Genomic DNA, 24,364 nt, shown 5'->3' with positions numbered 1-24,364 from the left:
GTTGTCTGTTGTGGAGCCCCCATGTTCAACAATGTTTACTGTGAAACACTTGTGCCTGCGCGGGGTTTTACTCAGTCTTCGGATATGCCACAGATCACCGCATAATTCTGCTTTACAGAGCGGCCTCCGATCTCCACTTTCTGTGATGTGGCATGGACGTCAAACACCTTGTCGCCAACTCTTGGTTTCACAGTCCTTCAACCACTTTCCATTAATTCTCACGACAGTAACACGCGAACAGCCGACCAGCTTCGCCAGTTGCGAAATTTTCGTTCCCACGTGTCGGGCCGTAAGAAACTTCTATTTGTCAAAATAGGTTATGTCAGTGGATTTCCGCTGTTGTGGCTCATATCGTCGCTGGAATGATTCCCTACTTGACAATGCGACAGAAATTCACGGAGTTGTGCCTAATTCTGGAGTTCGCAGCATGTATATATTTTTCCTCCTATCCTTTGTCGATTTTTTGTGCGTGTCTTCTTGTTATCCAGTTTGTCTCGAGTCATTAACATCTGCCTACGCAGCTAGCTGATGTGCTCATCATATATGGGTGCAAAGCTGAATTTTTCGCCCTAGTGCCTGCATTTCCGTGGTGTACGATCGCCACGTTTTTTCGTAGAAGATGTGTGTAGTCGCACTAAAACGGTCCCCTACACATAGGACGTTAGCCATTTCATGAAGATGAGCTGGCGGAAAGGTCCTTAGTAGGTACAGAACCAACTGTGTGTGTGTTTCTGCACTCTTCGCAGCGTCTGTAAGTGCGTTTTGGCGGCTTGACGGAAGCATATTCAAGTAATGGGTGCAACTTGCTGAGCCGACAGTTGGCTTTGTTCCTGACGTTTCAGACATGCTGGCGCTACCTTAGACGGCAGTTTAGCATGACACGGAGATACCACACCGTATCACTCCGTGAAACAGGGCTGCCTGCAATGTTGACGTGTAGCCGTGCTGCAGAGATAGCGCGGCGAATTTACCAACAACTGTGTATTGGTAGCATTCAGTTTGAGGAGCCACTTGGCGCATGTGTACATGTTGCCGGAGGCTAGTTGCATTCGCCTATGGAGAGTGTTGCGGCTGGATAGGGAATGTTATAAGCTTATCCGTCCAAAACTCTAAGCAGAGCGCATATTTTTGCGAACATTCGGTATAGCCAGTGTCTATGCATGCTTCCACGCTAACGGATAGTGACTGGACTGGAAAATCTCAATAGATATTTTGGCCAAATGTGCGGTGACGTCCAGTGGCATTTGCTTCAGTAGGGCATTATTGTCTTCGTCGGGACCTCCATCCTGCCTGGTGATGAGGATGTGGAGTACCGACGTGACCTCTGCAGCTGACGTTTCTTTTATGTCATCCTCTTCATCTCTTACTGTGAGGCTGCGTGGAAACCGCTCAGCTGCTAGTGCGATATGCGCTGCATTCACGCGATCGTCCTCTGGTGTGAAATTTGCGGAAAAAGGGGTCAGACTGAGCGTTTGTTTTCTAATTTGTTTCACTGATTATGCTGTTACCGTCTTGGGACGAAGGTTTTCGCTGAGTGTATCAAGGAAGTGCTCGGTTGTCCTCCAGGCAGGACAATCATTAACCTGGAGTGTAGGGGCCTTACTGACCTATTCCCGGTTCCGATGTGCTTCTATTGGCCCCCTGATGTTCCAGCGCAGACGAATGAGCAACCGTTTCCACATAAGTTTCTATTCTCGATATATTCTTTTCTTCTTTGTTACGAATGCAAGAATATTGGTGGTATCTGTCGTGATTTGTCCCACGAAGTGCCCTTGCTTCCGTAGCAGCGGCTAGTGCTGCCTCAGCGAACTGAAGCGGCGTCGCGTCGATTCCGGTTTCCGCAGATGGAGAAACTGTGGGAAGCATTTCAGTGATTTTCACACAGTAGTGGCCCCAGTTGATGCCTCAAAATGGTTCAAATGGCCCTGAGCACTATGGGACTTAACTTCTGAGGTCATCAGTCCCCTAGAACTTAGAACTACTTAAACCTAACTAACCTAAGGACATCACACACATCCATGCCCGAGGCAGGATTCGAACCTGCGACCGTAGCGGTCGCGCGGCTCCAGACTGTAGCGACTAGAACCGCTCGGCCACCCCGGCCGGCGTTGATGCCTCTCAGTGATATTTCGCGTCCGGGCAATGGCAAGACGTGTGCATTAGTGTCAACAATGACTGGGAGATGGTCTCAAGATAACGCGTTGTATGTTGAGGCGCAAATTTGTTGTGGTATGCCTCGAATGATGACGACATCGATGACATCAGATTGTCCTTTGTTCTTACGGAATATAGAGGGTCGTATGGCGCCATTACTAAAGCTACGTGTCGTACTGCAACACACAGTAGATCTCGTCCGATGACATTTGTAAGTCGTGAGAGTGATGTGACGAGCTTGGTGTTTAGGTCACCCAAGATGAAAATTCTGCCACGTAAGTTCAATAAGGCGATACACGTAATCCATCCATTAGAAGTATGGACGACGATGCCAAGGGCCTCCAGTATCGCCAGTTGCAGGAACTGAACTGGGTAGTGGTGGATGCTGTTTCGCATTTATACGTCTGTAGCGCCACCTGCCGTTGGTTTATCCGTGTGGAAACAGGAATAATTTGGCGCACGAACATGTAATCCAGGATTTAGATGCGCTTTACACACCAGACAAATGTCAGTAACTTAGTTAGAGAAATTGGCGAAGTCCACCAGCTCGAGTGCGGACGCCATTACCATTCCAAGCGGCTCTTGTCAGTCCATTAGTGCTACCCGCAATGTGGCCGCTGTGGTTTAGACTTGATGGGCTGCTTTCATAGCTGGCAGCACGAAGTTGCTGCGGAAGGAGCTCTGTCAACTTTGTTACGCTGTTCACCGAGCAGTGACTTTCGGAATTGACCTGCACATATTGTCATTTGGAGAAGTGTTACGAAACTGATGATCCTTCTACTTCCTCCGCTGCTTCAATGACGGCGCTCGTGGATGAGCTAACTTCAGCTGGATATTGTTTTCGGTATTCATCCTTATTTCGGCCCACGTTACGCCGAGACGCAGCGATCAGCTGCACCACTAGTGTGCTGGAAGTAAATTGCTGCACTGTTTCACGTTATGGCAGCATTTGCAGGCGTGTGTGAGTAGTCTGCTGCGCGGTGCTGCTGCTGTTTTCCTTCTGTGACGTGCTGGGCAGATGCTCCTGTTTCGGCTGGCGCCGTCGACGCGGCAGCTGCGGCGAAGGATACGCCAGGACATGTCTCGGCCGTTTTCTTTTGTTGCAGCCCAGTAGTTGGTTCATGTTGGCGAGCATAGCGTGCTTCCATGCGGCAGGTGGTCACGTGGGCTTCCTCGCGACAGAGCGCGCATGTCGGCGTCAAAACACAGAGGAGACTCGTGTGGTTGGCCGCACACTTCTGAGGCACGGAACAGTGCCGTGCAACGTGCTTGGTATCCTGGCACACGTTACAGAGCACTGGGACCTCAGTTAGCGCTTCTGTTTCTACTTCCAGAGTGAGACTGGCGAGGCGAGTCAGTTTCAGAAGCTTCTTGTTTTCCAGACTGTCAGTTGCAATAACCAGGAACAGTGGAATATCGAAGGGCAGATCGTGAAGTGTCCTAAGGTGTGGACGCGTGAGTATAGGAACGTATCTTTAAAAAAAAAAAAGTTCAAATGTGTGTGAAATCTTATGGGACTTAACTGCTACGGTTATCAGTCCCTAAGCTTACACACTACTCAACCTAAATTATCCTAAGGACAAACACACACACCTATGCCCGAGGGAGGACTCGCTCGAACCTCCGCCGGGACCAGCCGCACAGTCCGTGACTGCAACGCCTTAGACCGCTTTTTTTTTTAATCTCATTTTGTTCGTCGTCGTTCTTTGTATCTGCTCGGGGTGGACGTCGCATGACACCCGTTTCAGTTCGTCGCTGATCCATTAACTCAATTTTTTTGTTACAGAGGGCAGCTAACCCTCTGACCGAACACGCTGAGTTACCGTGCCGGCGACCGCTTGGTTAATCCCGCGCGTCTATCTTTCATCCGACGCTTCATGTGCCACTCGTCGGAAATCTTCAGCAGTACGCAGTGATATCTTGTAAAGGTCTCCGCCGGTCACCTTCTCGCAAAATTTAGGTACTAGCGGTGGTTGTAAACCAGATTTTGTCACTGTAGAAGCGCTTTCTGAGGCATCTTGGAGATATGATAGCAGTGCAACCGAATTAGAAGTTTCTGCTGGAGGAATGGTTAATAATTGTACTCGTAGAGCAGTTCTCGGCTGCACAAAGCTGTCGGCATCGGGTGCTGCTGTCCTCCTCGCTATTTTTCCCCTTTGGCGAGATTGCGAAACTGCGGTCACAACCGTAGGTGGAAACATAACCGACCAAAGATACTCCTTACTAGGGACGCTTAACCACCTGTGGCAAGCTGAAGGTACACAAATCTCGCTGAACCCTTGTATCTCAGCGAAGCTGACTGGCACTACCAGCTGAACGCACACAACCGCCCAACCGGCAACAGTAGGGAAGACAATTTGCACATTAAACACAAACAAAACATTCGCAATGTGCGATCGATTTGTAGCCATCGACCACTCACTTGACAACCGTGGTACATTGTAGTTATGCAGACGCTGCAGCTGGCAAAGGAGATATCGTCGGTGCTCAGTCCAGCAGTACCTCACGTCGATACGGATTGATACTCTTTATGACGAACCTAAGCTACGCCATTGGTACCAAACATTGCACGAAACCCAACAACGAACCATCACCTTGCCCTTGCATGATCTGATGCAGCAAACTAGAAAACCCGCTACTGCTCTTAAAACCCGTCCAGAATGTGGCAGAAATTTTTCTCCCTTGGCTCTTGCCTTGCCACTTTTTCCCCCCTGCCCTTTAAGTCCGCTACCCTTCAGTCGCTTTCGTGCATTTTCTATCCTCTCGATAGATGAGTGTTAGTGGGTAATTTCACCCACACCCAACATCACAGGCCCGCATCGTGTGAACTCCTACACTAAAAATAGCAAACATAGAGGTGGCAGTAGAACTTTTGTGATGGCCACCATGCCGGTGCAGCCGTTCAGGGGCTCCATCTTTCTCTCTCTCTCTCTTTTTTTTTTTTTTTTTTTTTTTTTTTTTTTTTTTTTTTTTTTTTTTTAAAAAAAAGGAGAAGGCGAGCTTCGTACGTGCACGGTAGTATTCGAAGCTCTTACTTTATTTCGCACTACAGTTTCAGCTGGTGGAGGTCTTTCGCTTATACAGGATGTTTCACAATTCTTGTTATACTCTTCTAGAGCTTGTAGAGGGGACTTAGTAGATCAAGTTTTACATACACTGGTGTCCAAAATTAAAGCAACAAATGGAAATTTTGCAAGGTAGCGTTTATTTTACCATAAAACAGTATAAACAGGTGATAGTACAGTAGAAACAATGTAAAAAACACAGAACGTAATCAGCTGCAACATGTATAGCGGTAGAAAAAAAATGTTTTTGGTTTTTTTCATCTTAACGGATTTGCACCCACTTTCCGATAACTGGTTAATGTGCTCCGTATGGGGTGTGGCCACTTCTGGCACCAATACAGACCTGATAACGAGGGGGCATGCTGTGAATGATGCCATCAATATTATGCTGAGGCATTCTTCCTGCAGAGCTGCTCACAAGACTTGGAGAGTGTTTGGTGGATGCTGACGCGATATGTAACCCGTCTCCCTACTGCGTGCCAGACATGCTCTTTGGGAATCAAATCGGGAAGGCGAATAGGCCACGCCATGCCTGCAGTATCTTCCGTTTCCAAAAAAACGTCAACCATCGGTGCTGTATGAGGTTGACCATTATCGTCCATCAATACGGAGTCTGGGCCCACAGCACCTCGCAACAAACGCACATGAGATCCCAAGATCTCCTCACAGTACCTGACAACAGTTAAATTTTGCTGTTTCAACCGTACAATTTCATGAAGAAGTGTTCGAGTGGTCAACATAATCCATGTCCACACTATTAGGGATCCACCTCGATATCGGTTTCTTTTCACAATCTTTGGGTCCCGAAATCGCGTTCTACGTGCACTCCAGATGCGAATCCGTCGGGAATCACTCTCCACCGCAAATCGGGACTCATCTGTGAAAAGAACATTGGCCCACCGTTCGACCGTCCAGGTGGCATGTTGACGGCTACACTCTACACGTTCCCTTCTGTGAAGACACGCCAAAGGTAAACAGACAGAAGGTCTCCAACAATGAAGGTCATTCTGCTGGAGACTTCTGTACACTGTTTACCTCGATACAACACGTCCACTGGAAGTTAGATGCCAGTTGCAGGACAGTGCTAAGGCGGTACCGCCGCGCTCTTACAGTCAAATAACGGTTCATTCTGTTTTGGTTGGCAGGAGAGCCAACACTGTGTTACTAGAGGAAGCCGAAAGGCACGCGTGTTAGCTCACGCAGGCTGGCGTGAGGTCTGGAACAGGACAAGGAAATTAAAATTTAGAAAAAACGGACGTAGCTGGTGGAATACTTAACTTTAACCCATTAATGGTGAACGTCGCTCTTGACGGTACATGATTCAGTATCAATAGTAACTGGTAATGGCGCCTTGCTAGGTCGTAGCAAATGACGTAGCTGAAGGCTATGCTAACTATCGTCTCGGCAAATGAGAGCGTATTTTGTCAGTGAACCATCGCTAGCAAAGTCGGCTGTACAATTGGGGCGAGTGCTAGGAAGTCTCTCTAGACCTGCCGTGTGGCGGCGCTCGGTCTGCAATCACTGATAGTGGCGACACGCGGGTCCGACGTATACTAACGGACCGCGGCCGATTTAAAGGCTACCACCTAGCAAGTGCGGTGTCTGGCGGTGACACCACACATTCTTTCGGATGTCATACCTGATCGGCAATGTCCTGGTCTCCGGGATATGGATTCGGTCTCTATAAACTGTCGCGTTATCCGAGAACCAACATAACGACTCACATTAAGCCATCGGGACACATCAGTTTGCTACTCTCCTGCTTCCCTTCTTCCCATGGACCTCCACAGCAGAGAGTCTGCAAACGTCTTCTCTACCATACTGCACCGTATGTGACTGTGTACACAGCTATTGTAGATGTGGGACTACCCTCCAAACACTACCTGAACTGGCAGCTGCCTTGACGTCATTGCTGGCGCGGTTGTCCGTTGATCGGAATGCCATCTTTTGTGCAGAACACGATTGTAACGACATCTGTAGACAGTTTGTATGATTATATCGTGAATTAGACATAGGACGCCGGCCGAAGTGGCCGTGCGGTTAAAGGCGCTGCAGTCTGGAACCGCAAGACCGCTACGGTCGCAGGTTCGAATCCTGCCTCGGGCATGGATGTTTGTGATGTCCTTAGGTTAGTTAGGTTTAACTAGTTCTAAGTTCTCGGGGACTAGTGACCTCAGCAGTTGAGTCCCATAGTGCTCAGAGCCATTTGAACCATTTTTTAGACATAGGACGCGGAAATAGCATTTTGTTGCTTTAGTTTTGGACACTAGTGTAGAAACCCACGTCCAGGAACATCATACAACGACGCTACAGACCGTCAAAGTTATAGGCGACAACGTCTGGAAACCTGTGTATATACAGGGTGATTTCGTGATGATGTTGCAAACTGCCTAGGATGAAGGAGACTGATAAATGTATCAATATGAGGTAAGAGGTGCTGTACCGGAAGCTATAAGCGAAAACCATTATGATACTTCTGACAGCGGAATACACGCACTAGTACATTGTTGCTAAGACTGTTTGGTAGGAAACTTTCAAAGGTGATAGAACGGACCAAAGCAATGAAACAGCGTCCAGTAAACATGTGCTGCAAAATGCATACCTTAGGAGCCATGAGCACTTGTCCATCTTTGCTACTGTCAAACACATCTCTTGTATTGAACAAGTGCTCATAGCTCTTAAGGTATGCATTTTAGAGCCCATATTTACTGGACATTTTCCCTTGTTTAGGTCCATACTACTACCACATCTGAAAGTTTCTTACGCCACAATCTTAGCAACAACAGTACCAGTACATGCATTCCACTGTCTGAGAGCCGCGCAGGGTAGCCGCGCGGTCTGGCGCACCTTGCCTCGGTTCGCGCGGTTGCCTCCGTCGGAGGTTCGAGTCCTCCCTCGGGCATGGGTGTGTGTGTTGTCCTTAGCGTAAGTTAGTTTAAGTTAGATTAAGTAGTGTGTAAGCCTAGGGAACGATGACCTCAGCAGTTTGGTCCCATAGGAACATACAACCACCACCACTGTCAGAGGTATCAGAACGGTTTTCGCTTGTAACTTTCAACTCGATCGTATCCGGTACAGGGAATTTCACCTTAAATTGATACATTTAACCTTCTCCATCATCCTTGAAAGTTTGTAACATCATCACGGAATCACTCTATAACATCGGCCATCTGTAGCGTCAGCCGGCCGCTGTGGCCGAGCGGTTATAGGCGCTTCAGTTCGGAACCGCGCTGCTGCTACGGTCGCTGGTTCGAATCCTGCATCAGGCATGGATGTGTGTGATGTCCTTACGTTAGTTAGGTTTAAGTAGTTCTAAGTCTAGGGGACTGATGACCTCAGATGTTAGCCATTTGAACCATTTTTTTGTAGCGTCCATGGACATGTATTCCTATGTAAAACTTAATCTAATAAGCCCCGTCTATAGCCTCTGGAAGTGTGAAACATGTATTGTGAAATAACCTGTACAATTTCCTTACCGCATCATGCACCCGCAACAACACCAGACGCCAGCCTGTCTCTCTGGAGAATGGTCAAATGCTTGACTCATCTGTGTGTGTGTGTGTGTGTGTGTGTGTACACGTGGTCCACTCACAGTGATGCGACCACCGCCTATATTCGACATCAACGTGCAATAACCACTCACAGACGGCAAGTGGCAACTCTAGCATTGGACATTGGAGGGTATACAAAGCGTCTGGGGGAGATGCGGTAAACAATGCAGTCGTTCTCGTATTGCGGAAACAAAGCGATTGATTTGACGTCTCAAAGGGAATGATCATTGGCTTTTGGCCCAAGAGTGGAAGCATTCCCGAACCGGCTAAGTATGGCTCTGAGCACTATAGGACTTGACTTCTGATGTCATCAGTCCCCTAGAAAATAGAACTACTTAAACCTAACCAACCTAAGGACATCACACACATCCACGCCCGAGGCAGGATTGGAACCTGCGACCGCAGCGGTCACGCGGTTCCAGACTGTAGCGCCTAGAACCACTCGGCCACTCCGACCGGCGGCTAAGTATGGAAACAGTTCGTGTACCGCTGTGAAGTATACGGTGCATGACCAAATGGCGCTATTATGCAAAATGGCCATCGATTCAATTGTGTTGCCCTACGGGCCATAGAGGAGAGGGCTGAACGACGGTTACAGATATGCGTACGGGCGAATAGACGTGCAACTGTTGACCAACTGACCGCTCAGATGAACCAAGGGCTATGAACAGTGTCTGCTCAACGACTGTTCAGCGAACGTTGCTGCGTATGGGCTTCCACAGCAGGCGCCTGATTCATGCTCCCGTGCTCACTGCTGCTCATCGGCGACGAACGCTGGAATTTTCACTCCAGTAGCGCAACTGGATGTCTACTGAGTGGCAACAGGTGGCCTTTACAAATGAATCACGTTTTACGGTCCACTGAACTGAAAGCAACCACCCTGCAACAACCGTCGGAAGGGTCCAGGCTGGAGACGAGAGCGTTATGGTCTGGGGAATGTTCTCGTGGCATTCCCTGGGTGACCTCGTCATTCTGGAAGGCGTGTATCAATACAAATATGTAGCTATACTTGGCGGCCATGCCCAATCTTACATGCAATTTTTTTCCCCTCGGCACGATGGTATCTACCAGCAGGACAATGCAACGCCTCACACAGATCGCAGTGCACCTGCGTGGTTCGAAGAGCACTAGGATGAGCTTTTTGTGCCCCCTGACCACCAAACTCTCCAGATTTAAACCCAGTCGAGAATGTGTGGGACCACTTCGATCGTTCTGTTCGCAATGGAATCAGCATGGCTCTTGATTCCTGCCAGTACCTTCCAGAAGCTCAGATTCTCTTGCTTCACGTCTCGCAGCGGTCCGTCCTACAAAATGTAGTTGGTTGGTTTGGGGAAGGAGACCAGACAGCGAGGTCATCGGTCTCATCGGATTAGGGAAGGACGGGGAAGGAAGTCGGCCGTGCCCTTTGAAAGGAACCATCCCGGCATTTGCCTGAAGCGATTTTAGGGAAATCACGGAAAACCTAAATCAGGATGGCCGGACGCGGGATTGAACCGTCGTCCTCCCGAATGCGAGTCCAGTGTCTAACCACTGCGCCACCTCGCTCGGTACAAAATGTAGTTATTCACACTTTTGGGCAGGTGCCATAATCTAACTAGGTGATCAAAAATAACCTTAAAAGCTTCTAAAGGAGCTGCAGGGTACTTAGCGCTGAGAAATAACTGGCAGAAAAAAAGTCGGTACGTTGCGACATTTTCGAGTTAATTAGTGCTGAAGTTAGCCAATCAGGCCTCTGGCGCGAAAATTCATGCGGCCCACCAAAGATGGTGTCGCAAAACGTTTGCTTCGTTTGGTTTTCTAAATTCGAACAAGATAGCGATACAAAAATTGGTCATGGGACGCTAGCAGGGACTGAAGCAGAACCAAAGGCTGAGCAGCCTCGTGCGCTATTATCTACGCTATGAGAACAACCGATACTAATTGTATCTGGCGGGCCGCTTGAATTTGCGCGGGTGCAACAGCCTAATTGGCTAACTATAATGATAATTATCTCTAAAACGATGCCACGTATCGAATTTCTTTCTTAACGGTTACCTCTCAGCAAAACCTACCCTCATTCGGGCGAATGACGTTTCCAACTCAAAGACGACCGTCTAAACCATCTTTCATTACTAATTAATCGTCATTATTCAACGTTCTATATAAACTGCACAGGAATGTGCCCTGTATCTTAATATCTTGTCAGCAGAATGCGCAGTGTGTGTGTGTGTGTGTGTGTGTGTGTGTGTGTGTGTGTGTGTGTGTGTGTGTGAAAGTTTATTTCATATTTCTCGGCCAGATTCCCTTTATTACCTCCTCTCCATGTAATGCCTGTGAGTTCAAGTATCTAGATCGACAAGTGAAGGAAACAAAGTTCTTCTTGCTATGATATCGATTCTTTTACCCTCTGTCACAGCAGCCTACTCTTTTTTTTTCGACGAATGGGAGGGCCTCCCGCCCGTTGCTACTGGAAACTTTTTGTGCAACGTTCCGCTGAGTTCTTTTTCGGTTAACCAGGACAGTTCCTTCTTCCTAAGAAAGGGTGGTTTGAGCGGTTGACCTCCCATCATTAGAAAAAAAATAAAAAAATAAGAAAAATAAACTGCTCTCCGGAGTCTAGGGTTGAGTCTGGCTGTATTTAAGTGGGGCAGTCGTGGGTGAGTCACTGTACGGTGAGACTCACTGTTCCATAGGAACATAGTTTAAGATTTGCTTATTTCAGTTAGGGCGGACCATTGGTACGTAAGTTACTTTCAGTAATGTTCGGGTGCGTTATTTCAATTTTTTGGGGAACAGATTTAGTTAATTCTTATGGGTGCGGACAAGCTCTTTGTCAGTCATTTAGACGACCACATGTAATCAGCAGTGGTCTCTTATTTGGATAACCCCATACCGCGTTTCCTTAAATGATCGCATATCATGTTACTTCTGATAAAACCTACGTCTTGTTTTGATTTATTTACGATTGGTGTGCAGTCTTTCGTTGGTCTGTGTGTTGCGTGTGAAGCACTGTAATCTATGCCTGACCAACCATATGAGTTCTTTGCCATCAGCGTTCACGTGAGGACAAGTAATGATGCTACGCGAATTATTTTGTGCACTGTGGGAACGTAATTTTGCCCTGAAAGACGAACACGTGCCCTACCACATTGGCAGGTGCCGTTAGTAGCTCTTGTCTCGGAATGTGCAGACCCCTCTGTCTTTTGAGTAGCTATTTGCTGGAGGAATACAAGGTTTTATGCATGTTAAGAGTAGCATGATTCAGGCGGTACTTGAATTCAGTGTTATCTTCCGTTTCCCCGCATATCCAGGCATCCCTTCCCCCTCTTTCATCCCACTGCAACATTCATGAGGGGTTTCATTTACGATTAACTTCTGTCCCTATGAATCATTACAGTAAAGGACTATCCGTTGATTTCATGTCCAATTATGCCTGTTTCATTTACAGATGGTCTGCGTCCCAGAGAATAAATTAATCCATTTTTTTCGTTGTTGCGTACACGCAGCACGAAGTTAAACTTAAAAAAAAGTCATAATGAATTTATTACACAAAATTCATGATGCAGGTTAAAAGGCATTTACAATTTCTCTGTCTATGTTTTTCTATATTTCACAATTAGCTAACACTTCGTGAAAAAATAACCGAAAACTTCGTGTTTCATGTACGCAACAATGGGAATAAACTGATTAATGAAATTCGGCTACTGAAAGAAATTTCACCATCAGTCATTTCTGTGTCCTCTTATAGGTTCTCCTTACGCAAAGCAAAGGGTAATGTAATATGCAGTGAGAGGTAGTAATATATTTATGAGAAACGTTTGATTTCTTAATCAATTTAATCCACCAATATGTAGTTGATTCGATGGAAGAGAGCGTCACCATTGCGCGTAATTGTGAACCGAGGCCCATTTTAATCACTTATCACGATCGAACGACTTCGGATACAGAAGAAGAGCCGAACACTCTCACGATCACCGTCTTGCCATCCAGATTTAGGTTTTCCGTGATTTCCCTAAATCGCTCAAAGCAAATGACGGGATGATTCCTTTGAAATGACATGACCGATTGCCTTCCACAAACTTCTTTTATCCGACCCTGTGCGCCATTTGTAATGACTTCGCTGTCAATGGGGTTTTAAACTCTAATCTTCTTTCCTTCCCAGACTACAGTTGTAATTCGCGACGCATAGGAGGCAGGAGCTGAGAAAGAAGTGAGGGGAGGCTGTAATCTAGCCAACATGTTATTCAATCTGTATAGTAAGCAGTAAAGGAAATTAATGGTTAATTTGGTAAAAGAGCTAAGGCTCAGGGAGAAGAAAAAATTCTGTAAGGCTTGCAGTTTTGTTAGACACGGGAAAGGGCCTGGATGTGCTGTTGAGTGGTATACCACTAGAGTCTTGAAAAGAGATTATACAGTGAGGTGACAAAAGTCATGGGATAGCTGTACGCACACATACAGATGGCGGCAGTATGGAGTACACAAGGTAGAAAAGGGCAGCGCATTCGCGGAGCTGTCATTAGTACTCAGGTGATTCATGTGAAAAGGTTTCCGACGTCATTCTGGCCGCACAACTGGAGTTAACAGACTATGAACGCGGAATGGTAGTTGGAGCTAGACGCATGGGACATTCCATATCGGAAATCGTTCAGGAATTCAATATTCCTAAATCCATAGTATCAAGAGCGTACCGAGAATGCCAAATTTCAGGCATTAGCTCTCATGACGGACAACGTAGTGGCCGACAGCACTCTCTTGAGTGCAGAGAAGCAACACTGCATGAAATTAGCGCAGAAATCAATGTGGAACGTACGACGAAGGAATGCGTTAGGACAGTGTGGCGAAATTTGGCGACATCGCCTGCAGCGCTTCTTCTGGGCTCGTGACCATATCGGTTGGACCTTAGATCACTGGAAAATCGTAAGATGGTCAGATGAGTCCCGATTTCAGTTGGTAAGAGCTGATAGTAGGCTTCGAGTGTGGCGCAGAGCCCACGAAGCCATGGACCCAAGTTGTCAACAAGGTGCTATGAAAGCTGGTGGTAGTTCTGTGTTTACATGGAATGGGCTGAGTCATCTGCTCCATCTGAACCGATCACTGATTGGAAATGACTATTCTTGGACTTCATGTTCCCAAAAAACGATGGATTTTTATAGATGACAACGCGCCATGTCAGTGGCCCACAATTGTTCGCAATTTGTTTGAAGAACATTCTGGACGATTCGGGCGAATGATTTGGCCACCCGGATCGCCCGACATGAATCTCATAGAGAATTTATGGGACATAATCGAGAGGTCAGCTCGTGTACAAGATCATGCAACTGCATCTCTTTCGTAATTATGGATCGCCACAGGGCGCCATTTCTGCAGGGGACTTCCAACGACTTGTTGAGACCATGACACGTTGAGTTGCTGCACTATGCCGGGGAAAATGAAGTCTGGCACGATGTTAAGAGATATCCTATAACTTTTGTCACCTCAGTGTAAGATGGACGTCAACAAAAATGAAATAAGGGTAATGGTATGCAGTTGAATTAAATGAAGTGATGCTGAGGGAATTAGATTAGTAAATGAGACACTAAAAGGAGTCGAAGAGTTTTGCTATTTAGGCAGTAAAATAACGGACTATGGTTGAAGTAGAGACGATATAAAATGCAGATTAACAGTAGCAAGAATGTCGTTTCCGAAAGATAGGATTTCTTGAATATCGGACATAAATTTAAATGTTAGGACTTCTTTTCTGGAGATTTTCGTCTTGCGTAGCCTTCTACGGAAGCAAAATGTGGAGAATAAACTGTTAAGACAAGAAGACAGCAGAAGTTTTGGATACGAGGTGCTATAGAAGAATGCTAAAGTTTAGAAGGGCAGATCGAATAAGTGATGACGATACATTCAGTCGAATCATAAAGAAAAGAGCTTCGTGGTACAATTTTACAGACAAAATGAAGGGGCAGCTTGGCCAGGACACATTCTGTGACACCAAGGAATATTCACTGTGGAAATGGAAGGAACTTTAGAGGGAGCCTAAGGCTTGAAGGAATTGTAGAGGGAGCCTAAGGCTTGAATACAGTAAGCAGCGTCAGATCGTTGTTAGTTCAAATGGCTCTGAGCACTATGGGACTTAACATCTGAGATCATCAGTCCCCTAGACGTTAGAACTACTTAAACCTAACTAACCTAAGGACATCACACACATCCATGCCCGAGGCAGGATTCGAACCTGCGACCGTAGCAGTCGCGCAGTTCTGGACTGAAGCGCCTAGAACCGCTCGGCCACAACGACCGGCGACGGTTGTTAGCTGCAGTAGTTATGCAGTTATAAATATACTTTCAAGGGTTTGTTTCAGTCACGGAAATGCTGAAAAAGAGGCAGAACCTTGTATAATGGCGCCAACTGAGCGGCGAAATCATATTTACAAAGCTATCAAGAACTAGTATTAAGAGGGGAATCTATGAATGTGTTAAAAAAAAGTGTGTGAAATCTTATGGGACTTAACTGCTATGGTCATCAGTCCCTAAGCTTACACACTACTTAACCCAGATTATCCTAGGGACAAACAGACACACCCATGCCCGAGGGAGGACTCGAACCTCCGCCGGGACCAGCTGCACAGTCGATGATTGCAGCGCCCGAGACCGCTCGGCTAATCCCGCGCGGCTATAAATGTGTTCCAACCGCTGTGTATCGCTCTCGTGAAGGCCGCCAAAGTACGTTTAGACCAATTAAAGTGCACACAGAAGCACAGAAGCATTTAAGTAGTTATCCATTACGCGCTCATTCTGGAAACATCCCCCAGGCTGTGGCTAAGCCATGTCTCAGCAGTATCCTTTCTTTCAGGAGTGTTAGTTCTGCAAGGTTCGCAGGAGAGCTTCTGTAAAGATTGGAAGGTAGGAGACGAGATACTGGCAGAAGTAAAGCTGTGAGGACCGGGCGTGAGTCGTGCTTCCGTAGATGGTAGAGCACTTGCCCGCGAAAGGTAAAGGTCCCGAGTTCGAGTCTCGGTCGGGCACACAGTTTTAATCTGCCAGGAAGTTTCGTAAAACAACTTCTTCCTTTGTTCCGTGCGTCAAGTTTCGCAAACTTATTTGTGTTATTTCTTAACTTACAACGAATAGTTTGCATCTTTTTAGAGAGGGTATTCTTAGTTTCCGTAGCAATATTCACGGTAGGTGGAAAGGCCCATTAATTTTCAACTGTATTATTGACAATGAAATGCTAGTAACAACGACAACCGTATAATATCGACAAGTGTTCGAATGGAGCTATCTTAAGTGGAACGGTCTGTTAGTCGGTGAGTCTTGGCAGGTAAGTACGATTACTAGAGAAAATCCAGGAAATAGCGCTTTGTTGCGTCACGAGTTCTGTTAGTATGTCACGGAGATGCTCATCAAACTCGAGTGGCAGGCACTACATGAGAGGTGCTTGGTATCACGGAGAGGTTTACAGTTAAATTTCAGAAAATCCGCACGTTCGAAGAAGTCAGGAACATTATTGTGTCCTGAGAGAGAAGAATCAAGCTTCAAGGTGAATAATATGAATGAATAATAGTAAGCAACAACCAAACCATGTGAAATGTTATAACTGTGGTAAAGCACGACATGTAGTCAAACACTGCCGCAACAGTACCAAAGTAAGATGGGCACAGACACTCGACAGGGCAGAGGAAGCAAGAAATTCCAAAATTATTGTTACCATTGTGATGAGCCACAACATACAGATGCGAAATGTGACAAGTTTATCATATGTGAAAAATGCCATAAGCATAGGTTCTGTGTAGAGTGAAAGTAGGAAAGATTCCAGGGAATACGACGGGAAACGAAACAGGTGTTAAGGGCAGCAGTCACGCGTAGCCACCGTTAAATGGCCCAAGGTGAGGATAGTTGGGTGCCAGGCTAAAAATGACATAATATCGACTTATTCCAGGGAATTCGGTAAAGAAGGTTAAAAGGGGTAACATGGTACAATGATCACGCTGGGTGCAGCGACATTGAATCTGAGAATAACCAGAAAAGTGTTACGAGAGCATGCATTCCATGTGTTAAGAAACGGACAGGTGTAACAGATGTCCCACATAATGGTCTGGTAGGTAGCGCTTTCTTACAAAAACAGAGAGCCGTCATAGACTATAGCCAGGAACGAATAGTAGTGAATGGGTATTACGTTCCGTTGTTGACAGTACCGGAGGAGGAGCTATCACCAGGACGGAGGGAACCCCGAAACTCTCTGATACAGGCAGGGAACAAAATATATATATGGAAGCTAAGATCAGGATAAGCGAGTTCCGGCCGGCCAGAGTGGCCGAGCGGTCTAGGCGCTACAGTCTGGAACCGCGCGGCCGCTACGGTCGCAGGTTCGAATCCTGCCTCGGACATGGATGTGTGTGATGTCCTTAGGTTAGTTAGGTTTAAGTAGTTCTAAGTTCTAGGAGACTGATGACCACAGCAGTTAAGTCCCATAGTGCTCAGAGCCATTTGAACCAAGCGAGTTCCGCGAACGGTAGCGTTCTCGCTTCCCACGCCCGGGTTCCCGGGTTCGATTCCCGGCGGGGTCAGGGATTTTCTCTGCCTCGTGATGACTGGGTGTTGTGTGCTGTCCTTAGGTTAGTTAGGTTTAAGTAGTTCTAAGTTCTAGGGGACTGATGACCATAGATGTTAAGTCCCATAGTGCTCAGAGCCATTTGAACCATTTGAACCAGTTCCGCGAAGGAAACGATGGCACAAGAATTTAAAAGACATCGCTCTATTAGGTGAAATAACGGAATAGAGCAATGGTTCGGCGAAGAAGGTTCACCTGTCAAAGAAAGGGAAAGTTGTGAACAAAAGGAAATGGTAGGACGCAGAGAAGGATACGTCGTGAGAATCCGACTAAAAAGACAGGAGATGATTCCGGAAAGCCAAGAGGTAATAGTGTCGAGACAGGAAGCACTAAAAGGTGTATACATTCCAAAAGCTCTAGTACAAAATACTCAAGGTAAATGCATTATTAGTGTAGTGAACAATAATGAGGCAGAATGAGACGTTAATTCAGAGTAAGTAATTACTGCACCATTATGCGATGAAGCAACAGTAAGGAGAGTAATAGAAACGTCGGAAGAGGCACCAGATTACAAGACTTACAGCGCAGGTCAGAGGTGCTTTGTGAATGGAGCATCTAAATGAGGAAGAGGAACATGAAACAGAAAAATTGTGTAGCGCGTATTGTGACGTATTTCATTTGAAAGGGGACACGTTGTCATTTATGAAGACACAAAGCATACGCTTCCGATATTACCCAAGCACACAGACAAGATTATAAATTATCTGTAAACTGAAGGTCGAGAGGGTAAGAATGGAAAGGGATTACTGATATAAGCTGCATCGGGACATTACGCGGAATCAGCGATGACGAGTCAAATCGTGTGCAGGGCCGGGATTCGAAGCCACAACCCCCCGCATACTAGACAGGCGCTTCAACTACTGCGTCACTGTGGACACGGTGGTCATGACCAGAGCGCGGGCTATCTCGGCACGCCTCACATTCCCACCGAGCGCCACCCGTCCTATCGGACATGTCCGGAAGAACAGACACCTCGCATTCGTATAAAAGATTATAAGTGCCAAACCATACCAGATACGGAATCCAAAAGGGAAATATTAGGTGAACACAGAGAAAAACTTTTGGCTGTCTATTTTACTGTATAAAGTGAAAGTAAGTGGAACGCTTTAGTATTACTCATTCTGAAGAAAAAATATAGACAGAAGCGCCAAAGAAGCTGGTATAGGCATGCGTATTCAAGTACAAAGATATGTTAACAGGCAGAATAAGGCTCTGCGGTCGGCAACGCTTACGTAAGACAAGAAGTGCCTGGCGCAGTTGTTAGATCCGTTACTGCTGCTACAATGGCAGGTTATCAAGAGTTAAGTGAGTTTAAACGTGGTGTTACAGTCGGCGCACACGCGATGGGACACAGCATCTCCGAGGTAGCGATGAAGTGGGAATTTTCCCGTTCGACCATTTCATGAGTGTACAGTGAATATCAATAATCCGGTAAAACATGAAATCTCTGATATCGCTGGGTCCGGAAAAAGATCCTGCAAGGACGGGACCGACGACGACTGAACAGAATCGTTCAACGAACAGAAGTGCAACCCGTCCGCAAATTGCTGCAGATTTCAATGCTGGGCTATCAACAAGTGTCAGCGTGCGAACCATTCAGCGAAATACCGTCGATATGGGATTTCAGAGCCGAAGGCCCACTCGTTTACCCTCGATGACTGCATGACACGAAGCTTTACGCCTCGCCTGGGCCCGTCACACCGACATTGGAATGTTGATGAATGGAAACATGCTGCCTGGTTGGACGAGTCTCGTTTCAAATTGTATCGAGCGGATGGACGTGTACGGGTATGGAGACAACCTCATGAATCCAGGGACCCTGCATGTCAGCAAGGGACTGGTCAAGCTGGTGGAGGCTCTGTAATGGTGTGGGGCATGTGATCTGATCACGTGCATCCAGACTCTGACAGGTGGCACGTACGTAACCATCCTGTCTGATCACGTGCATACATTCACGCCCACTGTGCATTCCGACGGACTTGGGCAATTCCAGCAGGAGAATGCTACACCTCACACGTCCAGAATTGCTACAGAATGGCTCCAGGAATACTCTTCTGAGGTTAAACACCTGAGCATATCTGGGATGCCTTGCAATGTGCTTTTCGGAAGAGATCTCCACCCCATCGTACTATTACGGATTTATGGACAGCACTGCAGGATTCATGATGTCAATTCCCTTCAGCACTACTTCAGACATTAGTTGAGTTCATTGCCACGTCATGTTGCGGCAATTCTGCGTGCTCGCGGGGGACCTAGGCCTACACGATATTAGCCAGGAGTACCAGTTTCTTTGGCTCTTCAGTATAGGTTGTTGACATTACCGTAGCACGCAGCTCGTGGTCGTGCGGTAGCGTTCTCGCTTCCCACGCCCGGGTTCCCGGGTTTGATTCCCGGCGGGGTCAGGGATTTTCTCTGCCTCGTGATGGCTGGGTGTTGTGTGATGTCCTTAGGTTAGTTAGGTTTAAGTAGTTCTAAGTTCTAGGGGACTGATGACCATAGATGTTAAGTCCCATAGTGCTCAGAGCCATTTGAATCATTTTGAACCATTATCGTAAAGTAAACGAGATTTCAGTCGGGGAGGCACCTCAAATTGCGCATATATCGGAAATTCTGGACCAGAAGGGAAAAGCTAACTATTTTTGCACATTGGATTTGGCCAGTGGATACCACCAGATTTTAAAGGACCCCCAGGACAGGGAAAAAACTGCATTTAGTGCAAATTCTCTGGTCTACAAGTAGAATATGATGCCTACGAAATTGAAAGGAGCACACAGTACGTACATTTCAGACACTAATGAACGTTGCACTGGCAGGATTACAGGGAACAAAATGCTTAGTGTATTTAGACAATATTATCTGTTGCGAAAGTTCTTTAAGAGAAAATAATAATAAGTTACGACAGATTTTCGATCGACTTATGGAACACTGGCTGAAATTATAGCCAGAAAAGTGTGAGATTTTACACAACGAAGTAATAGTTTTGGGATATAAAATACCCAATACAGGAGCACAGCCAGCAAATGGAATGTAGAAAAGGTAAAGTGATTGCCAGTGCCAAAGACAAAGATTTAAAAGGATACTTAAGTTTAGTTGTATACTATACAAATTTGCTAAAAGGTTTCAGAAAAATTGCAGCCCCTTTGCATAAGTACACTACTAGCCATTAAAATTGTTACACCACGAAGATGACGTGCTACAGACGCGAAATTTAACCGACAGGAAGAAGATGCTGTGAGATGCAAATGATTAGCTTTTCAGACCATTCACACAAGGTTGGCGCTGGTGGTGGCACCTACAACGTGCTGACATGAGGAAAGTTTCCAACCGATTTCTCATACACAAATAGCAGTTGACAGGCGTTGCTTGGTGAAGCGTTGTTGTGATGCCTCGTGTAAGGAGGAGAAATGCGTACCATCACGTTTCCGACTTTGATAAAGGTCGGATTGTAGCCTATCGCAATTGCGGTTTATCGTATCGCCACATTGCTGCTCGCGTTGATCGAGATCCAATGACGGTTAGCAGCATATGGAATCGGTGGGTTCAGGAGGGTACTACGGAACGCCGTGCTGGATCCCAACGGCCTCGTATCACTAGCAGTCGAGATGACATGCATCTTATCCGATGGCTGTAACGGATCGTGCAGCCACGTCTCGATCCCTGAGTCCACAGATGGGGACGTTTGCAAGACAACAACCATCTGCACGAACAGTTCGACGACGTTTGCAGCAGCATGGACTATCAGCTAGGAGACCGTGGCTGCGGTTACCCTTGACGCTGCATCACAGACAGGAGCGCCTGCGATGGTGTACTCAACGACGAACCTGGGTGCGCGAATGGCAATACGTAATTTTTTCGGATGAATCCAGGTTCTGTTTACAACATCATGATGGTCGCATCCGTGTTTGGCGACATCGCCGTGAACTCACATTGGAAGCGTGTATTCGTCATCGCCATACTGGCGTATCACCCGGCGTAACGGTATGGGGTGCCATTGCTTACACGTCTCGGTCACCTCTTGTTCGCATTGACGGCACTTTGAACAGTGGACGTTACATTTCAGATGTGTTACGACCCGTGGCTCGACCCTTCATTCGATCCCTGCGAAACCCTACATTTCAGCAGGATAATGCACGATCGCATGTTGCAGGTCTTGTACGGGCCTTTCTGGATACAGAAAATGTTCGACTGCTGCCCTGGCCAGCACATTCTCCAGATCTCTCACCAATTGAAAACGTCTGGTCAATGGTGGCCGAGCAACTGGCTCGTCACAATACGCCAGTCACTACTCTTGATGAACTGTGGTATCGTGTTGAAGCTGTACCTGTACACGCCATCCAAGCTCTATTTGACTCAATGCCCAGACGTATCAAGGCCGTTATTACGGCCAGAGGTGGTTGTTCTGGGCACTGATTTCTCAGAATCTATGCACCCAAATTGCATGAAAATGTAATCACATGTCAGTTCTAGTATAATATATTTGTCCAATGAATACCCGTTTATCATCTGCATTTCTTCTTGGTGTAGCAATTTAATGACCAGTAGTGTATATTAAGGCCAATGAAAATTACGAGTGAAAAACACCACAGCAAGAGGCATTCGGGGAACTGAATGCGGAGTTCAACAATCCTCCCATATTATAGTTCTCTTACTTTGAGAAATCTTTTGACGGACACAAGTGGTGAGGCACTTGATTCAGTTTTATCACAAGGCAAGGTCAGAAGCGATCTATCATTAGCATGCGCGCCTGGGTCACTAAATAAAGCAAAGAGGAACTGTTCAGCTACCGAACTGGAGACAATTTCGACCATACATTTACGGAAAGAGATTCACAATAGTAAAAGATCACAAGCCATTAACGACGATTTTTAGCGTAAAAGACCCATGTTCTTGTTTATTAAAATGGAGACAAACTAGAAGACTGTTCGTACAAGATTATGTAGAATCCAAGTCGATTGAATGCCAATGCAAATGCAGTAAGTAGAATGCGACGAAGGGATGAAGAGGCACATGCAAGGGAGAACGAAGAGCCCATCAGATGGATAACAGAGACTAGTGAGTGTGGTGAAGAAATGGCAGACTATATATAGTTAAAATATGGCTTCCCGGCCATTGACCTTCTTGTGCGAACGCACACGCTATGACCGAACTCGTACGGGACTTGGTAGATTAATCTGCCACGAGTAATGAGTATGATGGGCAAACATCTATTAGGCGCACTACGAATGTAGTGATGTGGACATGTTGGGAATGTGGATCTCACGGGGAGCGTGCAAGGGATAAGTCCCTGCAGACGCACTATCCTCTGTGCCCGCGGTGGCTCAGATGGATAGAGCGTCTGTCATGTAAGCAGGAGATCCCGGGTTCGAGTCCCGGTCGGGGCACACATCTTCACCATGTCCCCAATGAAGTACATCAACGCTTGTTTGCAGCTAGGGTGTCCATTTAATTATCATTTCATTTCTAGCAAAGCTGCATGGTCATCCACGATAACTGTTCTTTCGGGAACAGATACTACCGTCATTTATGATGGAAGTGCATGACAGTCCATTGGGTGGACATCAACGCATTCACCGAAAGCTGGATCGTTTAAAGAGATATGGCTCGTGGAAGGGAATGACAAGAGATGCCGAGGAGTAGTTCAGGACGTATGATAAATGTTCACGAAATAAATTTGCTCAGAGTAACACCAAAGTGCTATTAGTTATTACGGACATGACAGAAACATTTTCAACAAATGTCATATATACGTAGTCGGTCCAGCAGACGCAACTGCAAAAGGCAACAGATATATTTTAACTTTTCTGGATGATTTAAGCAAGTTTACCTTAGCAGTCCCGTTACAGAGACAAGACATGGACACAGTAGCGAAAAAGTTCATAGAAGAAGTTATGTTAAAGTACGGTAGTCCTTCGAAATTTTTGGCGGACCGAGGTTCGAATTTTTTAAGTCAAGTGCTATAGAGTGTGCAGATTATTGAGAATAAAGAAGCTACAGACAACTGTTTTTCATCCCCAGGCGAAGGGAGCGTTAGAAAGGACACACCGAAAACTGGTGGAGTATTTGAGGCATGTTATAAATGTAGATCACAGTAACTGGGATACGTGGCGTTCCTACAATATTTTTGTTTTCAGTACCACACGACATAGCAGTACACGATATACCCTTTTGAATTAATGTTCGAAAGAATGGTGAATTTTACCAGGAGTATTACAAATGGAGGCAGCCACCATAGGATATAATAGTGATTATTATGTATATCGGTTCAGAGCTAGGATGTAAGAAGCGCATCGAGTAGCGAGCAAGCAAAGTCCATTATGACAAATGGAACATTGCAGAACATTTCAGGTAGGGGATAGAGTTTTACTGCATGATGAGTCAGTATGACGAGAGATCAAAGAAGTTGGATTCCCAGTTCAGAGGCCCATACGAGGTAATAAAAGCAGACTTCCTAATGTAGTAATAAAGACGAATAGGAGACTGGAGGTGAATGTGCATGTAAATAGATGACAGCCGTATTATTAACGTAAGTTAAGAGGGTTTCATGCCGTGAAACGGGTAGCACTGAGTGGAATAAAACAGTGTAAAGATAGATTGGAGACGCTAAACTTTAGCTAGGTAAAACGTAATATGCTAATTAACCGATTTGCACACAATGTAGAACAACTACAAGAAACCAAGGCCCTAATAAATGAATTAACAATGTCAGTATGGGAGAATTCTCACCTTTGTAAGAGAAATCGGTAAAATTTTATTTCGAAGCTTGGATGAGGCAGATGCTGCTTATTACAAGCCGCACATCGATAATATGGAGTCTAGATCAGAACAACTGTCGAAATTATCCAAAGAACAAGTAGCTGCAGTCAGAACAACGTTGTCGGGTTTGAACAGAACCGTGTATTCGATCTCCGCAAATGAGCAGTTGCTCAAAAATGGAATGACTAAACTAGAACAATTTATTACATATCCTCTGAGGACTAAAGATAATGGTCTAAAGAGGATTGCTGCATTCATGACGATCGGTG

General features: G+C 46.1%; 1 non-coding gene across 1 annotated transcript; it reads left to right on the top strand.

Annotated features, from left to right (window-relative positions):
• Positions 1-22,648: 22,648 nt before the first annotated feature.
• Trnat-ugu lies at positions 22,649-22,723 on the top strand. The gene has a single exon. It is a non-coding gene; the product is annotated as a tRNA-Thr (tRNA).
• The last annotated feature ends 1,641 nt before the right edge of the window (positions 22,724-24,364 follow it).

This window comes from Schistocerca piceifrons, chromosome X (genome assembly GCF_021461385.2).
Source record: "Schistocerca piceifrons isolate TAMUIC-IGC-003096 chromosome X, iqSchPice1.1, whole genome shotgun sequence".
NCBI lineage: Eukaryota > Metazoa > Arthropoda > Insecta > Orthoptera > Acrididae > Schistocerca > Schistocerca piceifrons.
This window is presented reverse-complemented; position numbering and strand designations above follow the sequence as displayed.